We start from the raw sequence: 13,412 nt of genomic DNA, 5'->3' as shown, positions 1-13,412 counted from the left end.
ATAACACAGAATAAATATGATTATCATGTTAATGAGAATGCTGTCAGAAGAGGTTAAGAGGGGCAGATCATAATCTGCACTTCAGATAAAGACTTGTTTTCTCTTTGTGTAGATGAAGATAAAATGATTCATCTTTTCATAGCACAATATGAAGTTCAAGTGGGAATCATGTTATACACGGATGTGTATGATCATTCCTCCCACTGCACACACTTAAACACTCAGAATACCGCAGAAGACTAACTCTGCCCCCATCTCCTAACCTCAGCTCTCATGTCAGAGGGACCCACCCCTCTTTGGTCTGGTACATGCCCTTCCACACCTTTCTCTGAATTAGACAGATAGATAGATGATAGATGGATAGATAGATAGATAGATAGATAATAGATAGATAGATAGATAGATAGATAGATAGATAGATAGATAGATGGTACATAATAGACTAAGCACGGACTTATGAGGACATGTTTGAATTCTCTAGCAAGTGTTTTAGCATTATTCCTATCTCTTCTTAATTATGTCTTATTTTTGTCTAATGTTGTTTTGAATCTTTGTGATTAAGTTCATAGATATATAAGATATTATGCATTGTTCTTTGATACTATTAACATTGTTAAATAAGACAAATCTTTACACCCGGTTTTAGTCTTTGCTTGAAGTCCATTTTATCTGATATTGACATAGCCATTCCAGGCTCCTCACTGTTATCTGTATAATGTTCATGTGTTTTTCAACATGTCCTGTTATTTAAAAAAATATGATTGCCAAATAAAAAGTGTGTGTGTTTATCCCAGCATGGATGGGAGAGAAGTTCACGAGACCTCCCCCATCTTTGAGGGGCTATTGGCAATTAATGGGGGGTCATTTTTTTCAGTGTTGTGTCGACTGATCAGTAGCCCAAGTCTATGGCCAAACACCCTGAATGCCCCAGATCTCATCTGATAAGCTGCCCACACTCCAATAAATAGCCGTACACCCATGCTCATACAAACAACCCTAATCAAACTCAGTAGGTTATTTAAAAAATATAAGTAGGAAGAAGGCGTGAATGTGTTGGGAAGAAGAAAGGGTGTAGATGGAGTGAGAGGGATAAGAGAATGGAATGAAGGGTAGTATGATAAGATGCATTACATACATATATGAAATGGTCAAAGAAAAATACTTTTCAGTGTATCTGTTTATAATATATATGTTTTTATACATGTGTGCACTATGAAATAGACAACTAAAGCTAATGTATCATTACCTCACATGGCTGTTTTGTGTGTGTGGTGAGAATAGTTCAGATTTCACTCTTAATAATGCACCACATTCTTCCCAGCCATAGTCATCATGGTGTATGACAGAACAATCAGAATTCGTCCTTGGGTCTGACTGGAATGGTGTGTCATTTGACTGACATCCCCTAGTCTCTCTCCCAACCTTCGCCTCTCATAATTGCCATTCTGAGTTTTCTGTTTTAAAATTCCACATGTAAATGAGAACACAAGATATTGTCTTTCTGTACCTGGATAATTTTACCTTATGTAATGTCCTCTAGCTTCATCTACATTTTTGCAAAACACAGGATTTCCTTCCTTTTTAAGACTGGATAGCATTCTATTTTTTTCTTTATCACACAAGGTTGATTCCATCTTTGTTCCCATCAACAGTGCTGCAATAAACACGGAATGCAGCTGCCTCTTCCACACACTTAGTTCATTTCCTTTGGGTCTACACCAAGTACTGGGATGGCTGCATCGCCTGGTAGTTCTACTTTATGTCCTGGAGAAAGATCCATTCTGTTTTTCCACAACAGCAGTACTAATTTACATCCCCAACAACAGTGTGCAAGAATTCTCTATCTTCACTGCCTCACCTGAACTTGTCTTCCATCTTTTTGATGAGTGACTTTGACAGGTGTGACGTGACAGTTTATTGCCATTTTAACTTGCGTCTCCCAACATTATGCTAGGCATTTTTCATACACCCATTAGAAATTCATGTCTTCCCTTAAGAAATGTCTCCTCATACTCTCAGCCCATTTTCCAGGCTTTTCAATATCAAATATGTTTGGATTATGCCAATGTCATACTATTAGCATATTTGTTTGTTTGTTTTTGAGACAATGTCTCCCTAAAGCCCTACCTGGTTGGGAACTAACTATGTAGAGCAGGCTGGTCTTGATCTCACAGACATCCTCATGCCTCTGCCTCCAGAGTGCTAGGATAAAAGGTGTATGCCAACATGCCAGGCCTTTTAAAGACATTTTTGTTTGACATGTTGTTATTGGGTCTTTGTTATTAGGCACATAGGTATTTATGATATTATACATTCCTCTTTAATTGATACTTTTAACATCATTCAGATAGGTTTTTAAGATTTATATATTTTTATTTTATGTGTGTTTTACCTACATGTATACATGTGGAAGCCAGAAGAGGGTGTTGTAACGACTGGTAATGGGTGCTGGGAACTGAACCCATGTCCTCTACAAAAACAGCAAGTGCTTTTGACTGCTGAGTCATATCTCCAGTTCCCCAAGACAAGTCTATATACCTGGTTATATTTTTTGCTTAAAGTTTATTTTATCTGATATTAATAGAGTCATTCCAAAGAGTCTCTCTTTTTTTAAGACAGGGTCTCACTATGTAGCTACTGCTTGCCTGGAATGCACTATGTATACTAGACTGGCCTGGAACATGCAGAGATCCACCTGTCTCCACCGTCTGAGTGCTGGGATTAAAGGTGTGCACCACACCTGGAGCATATTTTTGTATCCATCAGAAAACTATTAGCTGTTTTTTAGGCTATATGTGAGATTAACTTGGATAATGAGTTTCAGTTGAAATCAGCCCAGCCCTCGTAACCTTACCTGTGTGTTTTGGGGTCTCCTCATGCATATATGGTTCATGATTCATGCAAACATTTCGGCAAAGTTTGTGCCAAGCATTCAGAGGCTTCCTTGCTAAGTATTTCTCTATTGGAATTCTTCCTTCACATTTCAGTGGCTTTGATTGCACTAAAATCTGTGTATTTACTCACTTTTCTGTTGCTGTGATGAGACACCATGATCAAAAAAACTTGCAGAAGGAAGAGTGTATTTGGCTCATGGTTCCAGAGGTAAGGGTCCATAAAGGTGGGGGGAGAGGCATGGTGGAAGGAGGTGGCCGGAGTAGAAAGCCAACAATCACATGTTCAAGCAGCACAGGAAGCAGAAAACCACACCTCCTAAAGGTTCCATGACTGTCCCCAAATAGCGCCACAAACTGGGGACCAAATGTCCAAATACTTGGAGCCTATAGAGGACATTCTCATTCAAACCACCACACTCTTCTCCGGGGTTCTTTAAGCCCTAGAGAGTAGGTTTCTGTTAGAATGTTACTCATCTATTCCACAATGACTGTATCTAGTTACTGAAAGAAAAGAGCCAATCACAAGAAGCTAGCTCACTTCGTGCCTCTCCCTTTTCCTGTCAGCTCTTCTGTCCTTGAGTTTCAGTTCGTTTCACATTTTGTGCAAAATTCGTTGTTTCCTGCATGGAGATGGATCCGGGAGGCGCTTACTTGCCCACACCAGAAGCTTCAGTTTCCCTGATCATCTCGCTCTTCATCGTCCTCTCTCCTGCAGCTGCTCGGCCCTCCTCCCAAATTCTCAGGCAGTTTCAGCTTATTCCCTAGCTCTGCTCCTCTGGTAGCTGGTGAGCACTTCCAGGAACGTGGGCAACGAGTTTTGCTTATCCTCTAACGCCCCCTTCTGGTTCTTTCTTCTCTGTTTCACCCTGGGTACTCAAGGTCTCAACTTGGAATAACTCCTATATGCGTCTAGAATTTCCTTCTCCAACAGAACCTGGATTGACAGGACGCTATCTATGTCCATCAGTGAAAGGAATGACCACCGAAACAAATCTTGCTTCCTGCCTGTTATTGTGAGCCAAGAGGCATCAAATCCTTCTCCCTTCTCTCTCTAACTTTATTTCTGTCTGGTCCAGCTTTAACTTTAATCTCCTTAAGCTAAGGAGCTCTCCCTGGTTCCAAATGTCAGGCTCCTGAGTTTTCTTTGGGAACAACAGTCTCCTGAAATTACATGAGGGATGAGCCTCCCCAGGACGTGTCCAACTGTTATTCATGCGTCAGACATAAAGGGGCCAGTGGCGCCCAGAATTGCCATTGGGAACAAAATATGAAGTGCTACTGGACTGAATGACCCCTTCCCTGACTTGTTACTTGTTCTGCCTATACCCAGAAATCTGAGTCGTTTCTGGTATTTTTCCCCCATGGGTCAGCGGCTAATGTTAATCAATACCACTAGGGGGTGCTGTTGACCCTGGAACAAGCTGCAGGCTGACTGGTTTTGGATCAGAGCTATTCCTCATTACAAATTAAGGGCATCTGTGTTGCCTTGCTCCAAGTGTCAAAAACAGCATGATTTTAGTGGGGTTCCTTCGAAGCTCTATCCTATTTGGGAGGCTATTGTAGTCTTAAGAAGAGTTAAGAGCAAGGTTGTGGGTCTAACTAGGAAGTCACTGGACTTTCTGAACCTAAGCAAGGTGATCGAATGCAGTCAGTTCTGGCCAAGGTTATCAATGTGCCATCTAGATATACAATTAGCCAGCCACAAGTGATGTCAGAACTCAGTTCCCTCCACAGTCTGCTGAGAGGGGCTCTCAAAAATTAGTGCTGTAACAGATTTGTGTTTCAAATTAGTGGAGAGGTTTGAACTGAATTATTTCCCAATAAAAATCCAAAATTTAGATCCTTAGGAGCAGTGACTATACAATGAAGATAACAAAACCAAAGGCATGGGAATGGAGGGTGAAATCAGTGCCACGATGATCCCAGGACTCAACACTGAAGCCTGCAGAGTTGGCTGATTCTTCAGCTGGGGTTTATGAAGAGGACAAGACTAACAGATTGCATTTGGGTTTGTGGCTGTTCATGGCTCCTGCCTTGTCCCTCATGTCTTCACCCCTCTCCTTTTCTTCCTACTTCATCATCACTGTTGGTCTCCCACCGAGCCTGAATTCTGCCCTCAAACACTATTTTCTCCAGGTGTCACAGAGTGTTTAGTCAACAGTATTTAGTGGGTACCAAGTCTGTCCTAGGGTTTGTCCTGGTTTCTGGGGATGTGGCCATAGGAAGAAGACCTCACGGAGCAGGTGGAGTTGAAAGGACAGGGAGATGGGGGGCGCGGTTACAGGAAGATAGAACAGTGGTGCAAGGTCAAAGAAAGGGAAAATGAACATAACCACAGGGTTAACAGGTCCAAGGTTAAGACAGGACTGCAGGTGAATGTCCTCACATTCCCGGGGCCATGGAAAATTTCATACATGTATACAATGTCTCTTGGTCATATCTTATGTCTATCTAACTGCCCCTTATCCCCTCAATACATCTTCCTCCCAACTTCATGTCCTCCTTTTTTTAAGTTTCTATAACCCGTTGAGCAAGATTAGTGCCTTTGTGGATATAGGCCAGTCACTGGGGCAATCTACCAATGGCCAAAGAAAAGTGACTGCCTCCCTCAGCAGCCATCAACCATTAGTTCCTCAGCTGTGGGTGGGCACTTAAGTCCCTCTATATCCATGCTGGAATCTTTAACTGGCTTGATCAAGATCATTTTGCATGTGTATTCCTCTCCTATTTTTCATGTGGGGTCCCTGCAGGTAAGCACCTCACCCTTAGTAGTGACTCAACAGTTACTTAAAAACTAAATGATACTAGAGAGTGTCTTTCCTATATGCAGAACCCCATAATCCCACGGTCAGGGACATAACTGAGTGAATTTCCCTCAACACACTTGAATGCAGGGGGATTTCACACAGTGATGGGCAACATTGTGGTGCAATAACAGTTGAACCTCGAATTCTGGTGGCTTCAAACACTGAATTTCTACATCTCACTCAGTGTTCTAGGTCCCTTTTTGCTTCGCAGAGGACTATACTCACTGAGGTGCCTCAGGTACATGGTGATGGAGTAGCCACTGCCTTGACTAGAGCTAGGTTCTGCCTGCCCTTTCCAAATACCAGGCTCACTAAAAGGCACAAAATACATAACTGCTATTAAATGACTCCATCAAAAATGGTTCAGTCTCACATTTCTGGGATGGGGAAGAGGGCTCAGTATTCTTGCTTTGAGAAGTGGCAGAGTTAACTTTGGTAAAACTTTCAGATAATTGTAGTTTGGATAACATAAAGACAGGTAGGTATGGGTAGAAGGCCAAATAAGGAAATTATTTACTCAAAGAATGGCCCACTGCCCCACAACCTTGAAGTCACCTAGAGGCTTTTGAGAAATGCAGGGCAGTAGCCACCCACCTCCAGATCTGTAGAGTCAGATCAACATTTTAACAAGATCCCAGGGAATTGTGTATGCACAGCAAAGTCTGAAAATAGTTCAGTTGAAGAAGGATTTCTTGAGTTAGAATCCCAGCTCTGCCAATTTTCAACTCTGACACATTGGATAAATTCCATAAATTCTCCATCTCAATTGAATTGTCTGCAAATGGGAGTAATAACCACTGTAACACCATGGCATAGTGGTGAGATTGCATTAACACTTGTCAAAGCTCTTAATAGAAGTGCTTGGCACAAAGGAAGGGATCTGTAAGTATGAGAGAGGATGATGGTGATAATGATGATGATGGTGGTGGTGATGATTATAGTAATGATGATGGTGGTGGTGATTTTATAGTAGAAAGGCCTCTCAAAGTTCTGTGTGGAAGCCTAATATTTCAGTTTTCCTCGGTTAATCATCTGGCCACAGGACCAAACCTAGAAAGGTGGGTTCACCTTCAATCATGCTAAAGAGATGGGCAGAATAGCTACTGCATTAATAGGATGGTGAGCTTTTCCTGGGAATCCTTATCTCCTGGTCAGTTGCTTGCAGGCAGGAAGCAGACATGCAGCTCCGTCAGTGTATTATTTATTCTAAATTCTTTAGAAAAAAAATTTCTTCTTTATATCTCTCTTCTAAGCATGCTTTCCCTAGTGCTTTGGGCTAGCTCAACATTTTTATTTCTTTACTTGCTCTGAAGCTCCCCTCCCTACCTTGTGGCTGCTAGTTTGCCATGTGAGTGACCTCCGTGCTAGCTTTAAACCAATATGGGGCCAACTCTTTTCTTCTTTTTCTCCTCTGTTCTCCTGCTCAGAATGGTTACTGAGATTTGCAGCCTGCCTGACCCTAAGGTTTTTCTTTAAACTCCAATAAAATTTTCCTAAAGCTCCCCTTTGAATCCATTCTTATTTTATTAATGAGACTAAGAACCTTAAAAAGGGACCCCATTTTCTCAGGTATCATCTGGTGACCATGAAGGGACAACAAAATTCCAGTAACAGTGGTAGTGATGAGATGATAATTATGATAATAGTGATGGTGATGATGGGGGTCCTGATGATGGTGGTGGTGATGATGGTAGTAATGACGGTGGTGCTAATGATGTTGGTGGTGGCAGTGATGAGATGGTGATGATGTTAGTAGTGACGCTGCTACTGTTGGTGGTGATACAGCAAATACAATTAAGGCAATGCAGTCTAATTACTTTCATTTATAACTGAATCTGAAGTTTATTAATGCATTTCCTGAGGTAAATAGGCCATTTGCTGACATTGAACAATGAAGGAAGGGTGATGGGCAGAGAATCCACTCTGCAGGCCCTACCCACAAAGGTAAAGGAGTAGAGCTGGATAACAGGGGAGGGTTCAGATGTGGGTCTTAAAGTTGTTTCTCAGAGGCCAACGTCACCTGCATCCCACATCTTCCCTGGGGAAGATGGGATCATTTCCCTTCAAGGAAGATTCAGCTATAAGGAGACTGAGTTTGGATGAGGGCACCAAGGAGTATGAGGGGCTGAAAGACTGTCTGCAAGGTTAAGTCATAGAATAATCATCCTTTAATGTTTGAAATGGAACCATCTGGCAAGTGAAATATTTGCTTAAAGATACACTCTAGCAATCAAATCCTAATAAAGTTCACATGTATTAGTTACTTTTCTGTTGCTGTGATCAAAACACTGACCAAAGCAGTTTACAGAAGGAAGAGTTTATTTAGTTTACAAGCTTCCAGGTTCCAAAGGGACAAGAGTCCATCATGACTGGGAGGCACAGCAGCAGAGATGGCCGGAGTAGAAAGCAGAGTGCTCACATCTTCAAGCAGGCACAGGAAACAGGGCACGATTGGAAATCTGGCAAGGCTTAAGAACTCTCAAAGCCTGCTCACAGTGACGTGCTTCCTCCAGGAAGGCTGCATCACCTAAGGCCTCCCCAAACAGCACCACTATCTGGGGACAAAATGTCCAAATACTTGGAGCCTATGAGTGACATTCTCATTCAAACAATCACATCACTCAAGCACCTGGTGTAGGGAGCAGAAACACCTGAGCACATTCTCATACACAGATCAGCCAGTAAATGATGGTGAACGTGGACTCTGAAGTCAGGTTGCCTAAGATCAATCCCGCTTCTGCCCTTTCCAAGCTGGGTGGCCTTGAAGAACCGAGTCATCCTCTTGACATCAGCTTTCGTATCTGTAAACTGAAGGCAACAACACATTACATGTGCACAGGGTGCTTAACAGAATTATTTGGCAATGAGCAAGTACGTAATAAATGCTAATTGTTAGCATCATCACCATCACTATTACTGACTAAATAAGCCAAAGACAAAATGCTTCAATCTCAGTTTCCTCATTAGTAAAATGGGGAATAGTAATCTCTGGCTTCATGGTCATTATTCATGTGGTGTTTGTCTTCCTGCTCACAATCGTTGTAGAGCTGAGAATACAGAGCTGAACAGGTTGGACATCAGCTTCCACAGTGAATGGGAAAATAAGCAAGTGGACAAGAAGAGAGACCAGAGTAGACAGTGAGTGGCCCCCAGAAGACGTTCACTAAGAAGTTACATCCTTACTGAATGGTGCCAAGGTGGGACTCTTTATCAGATGCAGCAGGGAGGAACGAGGGCATCCAGGTTTTAGATTCCAACCCCCCCTTCCTCCTCCACAGCCTGGGGTCTGCTACAAGGAGGGAGGATGAAGAGATCGCAGTAGGTATGGATGCAAAAGGCAGTTGTAACTCACAGCTGGGTGCTGTCAATTTATGGTGGTGTTCTTTAGAGATGATCTTTATTTATTTAGTATGGGGTACATGCATATGCCACGGTACATGGGGTACATGCACATGGGGTACATGTACGGAGATCAGAAGACAACTTTCAGGAATCAGCTCTCTACATCTATGTGGGTCCCAGGGTCACCAGGCTTGGTAGCATGTGCTTTACTTGCTGACCCATCTTGCTGGCCTCAGAGTTATTTTAAATGGTTTGCTGCTGCAAAATAACAATGACTTAACTTTCTCTATGGGCCTCAGTTTCCTCATCCATACCAATGACCTCCAGGCTGCTTATGTCACCCCCCCAACTCCCCAGCCTTTACCTCCATAAAGGGCAACCTCAGATACCCAGATGCCCAAGATGCCTCATCCCCCTCACAATCCACACCAAGTTCATTATTCGTGGTTCATGCCTTGCTTCTTCACTCTGTGCTTTTACTCAGGTCCAAGCCTCCAGCGCTTTGTGGCCTGCTATGTGTCATTCTCTATAGTTGACTTACGATGAAGACCTCTGCAGCACCTGGCATTTGCACTATGGATTTTCCTCAGTGAGATGCTCCTCTCTCAGAAAGCCATCTGCTCGTCTTCACTTCATTCAACATCCCAGAAATTGTCCCCTTGCCCCAACTGTACGCTCCTCTTATAAAAGCTTTACTTTAACTCATAGCAAGCACTGAATGGCCTTACTCATACATCTCTTTGGAACCTGTCTCCTCCACAGGGAAGAGAGATTCATGAGTTTAGGAAATTTAGTTATTTTTCTTACTGCTGTGACAAAATACCTGACGAAAGCAACTTAAGGAGGAAAGAGTTTATTCTGGTTCATAGTTTGAGGGTACAGTCTATCATGGAGGGAAAGGCATGGCAGCAGGTGTATGGGGCAGCTGGTCACATTGTGTCCACAGTCAGGCAGCAGGGCGGGAGGATGTTGCTCAATGCTCATATTCAACTTGCTCTTTCCTAATTCAGTCCAGGACACCAGCCCATAGGATGCAGCCAGCCACACTCAGGGTGGTCTTCCCACATCAGTTAAACCAGTCTAGGAACTACTTCACAGACCTGCCCAGAGGCTTGTTTCCATGGTTATTCTAAATCCATCAAGTTGACAATCAAAATTAGTCACCATGGGTCCTTGGTCCATTGGACATGTTGGCAGAACCCTGGAAAAAGGGCTGACAAATTGGAAGCAAGTGACATGTTTGTAGAATGGATGGATGACAACTCTCCCTTAGTGTTATTCTAAGGGTTAACTGAGATGCATCTATGTACACTGAGCAGTGCCGGCATTGTGCCAAACATATCTTTTCTATTTTCCTTCCTTCTTTGTTCCCTATGTCTACTAGTGAGCACCATAGTTAAGACTCCCATTTGATTTGCAAGCTGACCATAGCTGCCTTATGAGGTCAATATATAGCCATTCTTATCCATGTTCTCATTAACATATAGATATATAACATTTAACATGTTAACTGTAACAAATATTCCCTGCTAAGAAATTCCTAAGCCAAATTAAGAAGTTCCATCTTTTGTTTTATGCAATATCAACCAACTGGGATTTCAGAATGATAAAAAAAAAAAACCTGATGCCTCTTCAACTTGGAAAGCCTGGGCCCATGTGGAAGCAGCAGGCTTCCTCTTTCCAGTAATTCTGGTCTCTTATAAATCATGTTAATTTTCTCCATGTGCCCGTAACCCATGGGGAGTTTTGCAATAGCCTTTGAGGAGATTAGTGGTCTCTGATGTTGCTTATGAAATTCAGACAAGCATCTGGAAGTAATTTTAGTTAAGGAATTAATGATTTTGAGGTTCAACAATACAGGACTTTTAAAAATAAATAAATGTAGGAAACTTTGTTAGCCCAGGAACCTGTGGATTTCCCTAACCAAGATAAACGGGTCCACATCATCTCGTTTGTTGGATTTGTGTGCATGCTTGAATGATATTTAGAAGGTCCACACAGCAGATTAAAGGAGGTCCTAAGCTGAGGTTTGAAGAATGAGAGCTCTCATTTCCTGGGTCTTTTTCTGTTTATTCTGGAGGGAGCAGGAAGAGGGACATCTGAAGTTCAAGGGTGTTGGAGGAAGGCAAGTGCATTCCTGGAAGAGCAGCCTGTGGGGTAACCCAACTGAGGGTCGTCTTTTCTATCTTCCCCTCGCTTTGGATTGCTATCTGCCTGTCTTCTTGTGATCTGCCCCGTTTCCTCTGGTCTTGTTCTGGCAAACCTCAGTCCTTGGTCCAGAAACTGCAGTGGGCTTTGCAGCATCAACAGTGGTATTCTGTGCCAGAGGAAAAGAAGCAATGTGGAGAGGAGGGGCAGTTTATGAGGCTGCAAAGAGCCAGGGAGTAGAGAGCCTATTTGGGGCTTTAAATTTGTGTTCCTATTAGGAGATAGGGGAGAGAGGATTAAGTAGATCCCAGTTCTTCAGTCTGAAATAATGATGGGATGTGTTGTGTTTCTCCCTGATGGTAGGAGGCTAGAAACATTCAAATGAAAAATGTTTATTCTCTAGAGACTCCCAGATGAGAGAGAGAGAGAGAGAGAGAGAGAGAGAGAGAGAGAGAGAGAGAGAGAGAGAGAGAGAGAGAGAGAGAGAGAGAGAGAGAGAGAGAGAGAGAGAGAGAGAGAGAGAGAGAGAGAGAGAACCTTTCACATTAGGAGCCCAAGTCTATTTCAATATTGCTCCCCCAGGATGTGTCTACAGCAGCTGAGTGAGCTGAGGGATTGGACCACTGTTAGCATCACCTGAAAAAAGAGGTTACTGCTTCTCAGGGCTGTCAGAACCCAGCTTTCTGCCTGGCTTGGTGTTTCAGCTGCCTACCCTCCGTGTGAGCTGGCTTTTCTTAAAAGGCAAGTAAGCCATCTTTCCTGAAGCCTGGTAGAGACTATACCCAGTTGGAAAAGGCATCCCACCCAGGCTAGAACACCCTGGAAAGCCTAAGGCACCCTTGGACTTCTTATGCTTGCTCCTGATCTGTCTGAGTGCCTGATGTTTCTTCTCCATCAATTCCAGGGTTTTGTTTGATTTTGTTTTGAATCGCTTTCCTGAAAGACTGACTAAATATCACCAAGTAAGCCTGCCTTCTGAAGCTCTATCAAGTCAGATCTGGATGGAAGAGAGGCCTCTGAGCCTGTTTAGTGTGAAGTCCAAGACAGGGTGGGGAGTTCCAGGTTTGGGGAGATGGTGGCCTGTAGAGGGCTGACTTCCTGGAAGAGGCTCCTAGCCTCAGAACCAAATGCTTTTCACTTCTAGACACAGTCGGGAAATCTGGTCCTATCCTCACATTTGTCAGGCTCCTAAGTGGCACGTGTAGTAGCATCCGGAAGCCTACAGAGAACATCAGGCAATGCCAGGGGACACAAGAAAGAATAGATTTAGGGCAGGGAGTCTGATTCCAAAGAGAAGCTGCTCTTACAGGGGCAAGTCTGGTGTGTGATGTGGAGGTAGCTATTTTGTTTTAACTCTGGAGTTAATAACACATGGAACAAGATTCAGAAACCCAAAGCTATCAAAGTGTGTGCGGTGAAAAATGAATCTTGCCTTTGCCCTTGTGCCCCAGGCCCACTTCCAGAGATACCGACGTTACCAGGTGCTTTCCCATAGGCAGTGCACACATCTGCGTGCGCGCACGCATCCGCACCTATACTTGTCCCTGCCCTGTGCGCAATCTTTCCCACTGGATCATTTGTCTAGATCGTCCCGCGACAGCTGCACGTGACGTTAAATTCCAGATGTCCGCAGCTCTCAAAGCGAAAGCAGAGGGCGGCCTGAAGTTGCAGATGGGCTGACAACCATCAGGCCTCGCAATGACCGTGGGACGTGGCGAGGGCAGAGGGAACAGTGGTCCAGCTCCATCCTGCGTCGCGGGTACCTGGGCAGAACTCTACTCCGGGACATGTGCTGCACGAAGTCAAGAGGCTGCAGAGACTGGGTTTCCGCGGCGGGAGGAGGGGACTCCGAAGGTCTGGAATCGCCCTGTGCCCTCCAGGAGTCTCCTTTCCCACGTCAGTGCTCCCGGGTCCTCTTGGCACTCTGGCGCGCTTTTCCTCCTTCGTCCTCCATCCATCCGGCCGGGGGCGGGGCCGGAGGTGGGCGGAGCCTGTCGGAGGGCAGTGGGCGGGGCGCGGAGGCGGGCCCAACAAGACAGCGGCTACGGCTGCAGCCGCTGCTGGAGAAAAGTTGTCGGGGACCGAGCGCGACCAGCCGTGGGAGCCAGAGCCCGCAGGGGCGGGGCGCGGACGCGGCTGCCGAGGCGCTGCGGGGCCGTCTGGGAGGGCTGCCGAGGTGGCCCTGGGCATGGGGCAGCCTGTGCGGGCCGCGGGCTGGCGC

The sequence above is a fragment of the Nannospalax galili genome, unplaced genomic scaffold (genome assembly GCF_000622305.1).
Source record: "Nannospalax galili isolate Female #2095 unplaced genomic scaffold, S.galili_v1.0 scaffold566, whole genome shotgun sequence".
Lineage (NCBI taxonomy): Eukaryota > Metazoa > Chordata > Mammalia > Rodentia > Spalacidae > Nannospalax > Nannospalax galili.
This window is presented reverse-complemented; position numbering follows the sequence as displayed.